Raw genomic sequence first — 4,323 nt, forward strand, 5'->3', positions numbered from 1 at the left:
AGTAGCTGGTACTACAGGCACCCCCACCATGCCAGGCTAATTTTTTTTTTTTTTTTTTTTTTTGGTATTTTTAGTGGAGACAGGTTTCACTGTGTTAGTCAGGATAGTCTTGATTTCCTGACCTCATGATCTGCCCACCTTGGCCTCCCAAAGTGATGGGATAACAGGCGTGAGCCACTATGCCCAGCCAAGAATATAAAAGAGCAATTGAAATTGAAGATGAAGCCAGGCACGGTGGCTCACACCTGTAATCCCAGCACTTTGGGAGGCCGAGGCAGACAGATCACCTGAAGTCAGAAGTTTGAGACCAGCCTGGCTTAACATGGTGAAATCCCATTTCTACTAAAAATACAAAAAAATTATCCAGGCATAGTGGCAGGCACCTGTAATCCCAACTATTTGGGAGGCTGAGGCAGGGGAATCACTTGAACTTGGGAGGCGGAGGTTGTAGTGAGCAGAGATCATGCCAGTGCACTCCAACCTGGGGACAAGAGTGAGACTTTGTCTCAGAAAAAAAGAAAAAAAAAAAAAAGGAATTGAAGATGAATAAGTTCAAAGTTGAAGGTTGTAGATCATATAATCTTTTTTTCTTTTCAAATGTTTATTTTATGTACAAAGAACTATCATGGTTTTTCATTGAGTAGATGCTTTGGATAATCCTTTAAAGGAAGATCATAGATCATTTAGTCCAACGCAATGAAACCGATATCCTTCATGTACTGACGGAAACATCGGAGGCACATATGGAGGCCATATTTCTGGATCAGACCATGCCGGTTTGAACAGATGCAACAAGAGTGAGAACCCTGGCCTAATTTTCACGGGTGGCTCCAGTACAGCTGCTGGTGACCCATCTTGCTCTCAGGAGTGCAACAAGGTAAAGAAAAGGATCATATAATCTTATATAAAAAACCATAAACCATGTGGTAAACCTGTCTAGGCTGGGTGCGGTGTCTCAGGCCTGTAATCCCAGCACTTTGGGAGGCCAAGGCGGGTCTATCACCTGAGGTCAGGAGTTCAAGACCAGTCTGGCCAACATCGAGAAACTCTGTCTCTACTAAAAATACAAAAATTAGCTGGGCATGGTGGTACATGCCTGTAATCCCAGCTACTCGAGAGGCTGAGGCAGGAGAATTGCTTGAACCCAGGAGGTGGAGGTTGCTGTGAGCTGAAATTGAGCCATTGCACTGAAGCCTGGGCAACAAGAGAGAAACTCTGTCTCAAAAACAACAACAAAAAACTCCGTCTCAAAAACAACAACAAAACTGTCTAAGCTAATAAATAAACTCAGTAAGTTAGCAAACCGGTAAATTAACAAACAAGTATAAGTTATGGTTCCATACACTGAAAACAAACTGACAAAGTAGAGGAAGAAAATTATTTTATTTACAATAGCATTAAAATAATAAATTTTCAAAAATGAATTTAACTAATGAGATAAACAATCCTTACAATGAGATATATAAAAAATGAATTATAGAAGAGACAGACTTCAGAATATTTTATGCCAACAGATTGAAATAATAAATGTTAGTTAAAGTGTCATGTTATCCAAAGCAATCTATAGATTTGATAAACTCCCTATCAAATTTCCAGTGACATTTTCTTCACGATAATGGAAAATACAATTCTAAAATGTATATGAAACTACAATAAACTTTGAACAGACAATACAATCTTGAGAATTTACATTTAACAGAGTTTAATTGAGCAAAAAACAATTTTCAAATTAGGCATCCTCTAAATTCAGAGTAGGCTTAGCAACACTCCAGCACAGACACGTAGTACAAAATGACTTATGGACAGAAAAACCAAAATGACATACAGAAAATGGAATTAAGGTACAGAAACACCCAGATTAATTACACCTTGAGACTCACTTTATTTGAATGTGGTTTGAATAGTTGAAATCCTCATATTGGCAAAAACACAGTGGTTGGTGCTGTCACGCGAGTCCGTGTGAAGAGAGTCCACCAATAGGCTTTGTGTTAGCAACAAGGCTGTTTATTTCTTTTGTGTGCAAGTGGGCTGAGTCTGAAAAGAGAGTCAGCAAAGGGAGATGGGATGGGGCAGTTTTACAGGATTTGGGTAGGTAGTGGAAAATTACAGTTAAAGGTTGTTATCCTTTGTGAGTGGGGACGGGGTCACAAAGTGCAGGGTTGGGAGATCATGAGACTCATTGTCCAGGGGAGGAATGTTGGGGTGGGGCAGGAACAAATCACAATGGTGGAAAGTCATCTTTTATGGTTCTTCAGTTGCTCCAGGCCACCTAGATATATACATGCAGGTCACAGAGGTTATGATGGCTTAGCTTGGACTCAGGGGCCTGACATTCCTGTCTTCTTATATTAATAAGAAAAACTGAACAAAATAGTGGTAAAGTGTTGGGGCAGTGAAAATTTTGGGGGTTGGTATGGAGAGATTATTGGTGATGTTTCTCATGGCTACTTTGAACGAGATTAGGGGCAGCCTGGGAACCTAGAGTGGGAGAGATTAAACTGAAGAAGATCTTTGGGGTAAGAGGTGATATTTTGGGGTTGTTAGAAGGAGCAATTGTCATATAGAATGATTGATGATGGCCTTGATGTCATTTTGTATGAATTGAGGAACTAAATGGAAGACACAAGGTGCAAATAAGAGAAGGAGAAAAATAGGTATTAAAGGACTGAGAATTGGAAGGACCCAGCATATCCAATTAGAGAGTGCCCAAGGGGGTTCAGCATACTTATTTGCTTGGTTGGTGAGTTTGGGGCTCTGTCCTTCATTTTTTTATATGTTGTTATATACCAGGCCAGATTAATTAAGGTAAAATAACATTCTTCATTTAAAATATACAAAGTCCCCTTTTCTAGCAGTAAGTCAAGGCCTTGGCGGTTTTGGAGGAAACAGAAATGCTAAGCCAGCAATTGTTTGTTAAAGAAGGATTAGAGAGGGCTCAGAGAGAGTGAGAGAGATTGATAGTGTGATGGAGATAGCTGGAGAGAGGTAGAGGGTGGCATAAGAATGGGAACAAGAAGAAGAGTGAGTATAAAAGTAAAGAATAGGACTTTATGAGGGTGAGAGTATTGGAGGGTGCCCTTTTAGCAAAGATTATCCATTCCAAGAGGGAGTCAAAAGTGGTGGATTGGGGAGAGTACCAGGTGATAACTGCTACGATGGTTTGGAGGATAAGTGTAAACTGGCAGTGTAAACAGGGGCAGGGCATTTAAGACTAGTTGAGAATGGTGAATAGGAGTATGACTAGACAGAAGATAGCAGGGATGACAAGTTTTTGGGGTGCAGTCCAAGTTGGGGAAGTGACTGTGTAAACCCCATTGTAAACAGTTAAAGTAAGGAAGAAGAGACCTAATAAAAATGAAAGCATGTATTAGGTTTATAAGGATTACTATTATCCTTTAGGAATGCAGGTGAGTTTAAGGGAAGTAGGGGTGAGTACTTCCAACTTCCAGGAGGAAGAGGAGAGACTGTTTGTCTGACGGTCACAGCTTTATTCTGGAGCGGTGAATCTAATGGGGGAGGGTCCTGCAGATGGATGGCAGTTGGGGTACTATAGATGATTAAGTAGGGTCTGGTCCGTTGAGGCTGTGGGTCAGACTCTTAACAAGAACTGGTCGTCCAGCTAGGGTATCTTCACATGGCTGGGTATCTGGAGTAGGCAAGAGAAGACTAGCAGCCTGGAAAATTTCCTGTCTGGCCTGCTGGAGGACTGGAAGATAGTAGCCTAGAGGGCTGGTGTCCGGGATGAGGTTGGGGCTGAGCAAGAAAGTGTGTCCATATAAGAGTTCAAATGGACTGTACCTTTAGCATCTCAAGGACAGGCTCTAATTCTGAGAAGAGCAAGAGGTAAAAGTGCTGTCCAGTCCTTTTTAAGTTGGTGGCTGAGCTTGGTGAGGTGTGTCTTTAAAAGCTCATTAGTCCTTTCTACCTTTCCTGAGGATTGAGGATGGTAAGAGGTATGAAGGTTCCACTGAATACCAAGAACCTGAGAAACTGCTAGGATGATTTAACTAATAAAGGCTGGTTCCCTATCAGACTGTTTAGAGGTGAGAAGGCCAAACTGAGTAATTATGTCTGACAGAAGGGAAGAAAGGACTGCAGTGGCCTTCTCAGACCCTGTGGGAAAGGCCTCTACCCATCCAGTGAAAGTGTCTACCCAGACCAAGAGGTATTTTAGTTTCCAGACTTGGGACATGTGAGTAAAGTTAATTTGCCAGTCCTGGGTAGGGGCAAATCCCTGAGCTTGATGTGTAGGGAAGGGAGGAGGTCTGAAAAATCCCTGAGGAGTAGTAGAATAGCAGATGGAACACTGAGAAGTGATTTCCT

At 41.7% G+C, this 4,323-nt stretch overlaps 1 pseudogene; it reads right to left on the reverse strand.

Moving 5' to 3' along the window:
- Positions 1 to 683: 683 nt before the first annotated feature.
- On the reverse strand, positions 684 to 854 carry LOC108522829 (40S ribosomal protein S29 pseudogene; annotated as a pseudogene).
- Positions 855 to 4,323: the final 3,469 nt, after the last annotated feature.

The sequence above is a fragment of the Rhinopithecus bieti genome, unplaced genomic scaffold, assembly GCF_001698545.2.
Source record: "Rhinopithecus bieti isolate Rb0 unplaced genomic scaffold, ASM169854v2 scaffold_70224, whole genome shotgun sequence".
NCBI classification, from domain to species: Eukaryota; Metazoa; Chordata; class Mammalia; order Primates; family Cercopithecidae; genus Rhinopithecus; species Rhinopithecus bieti.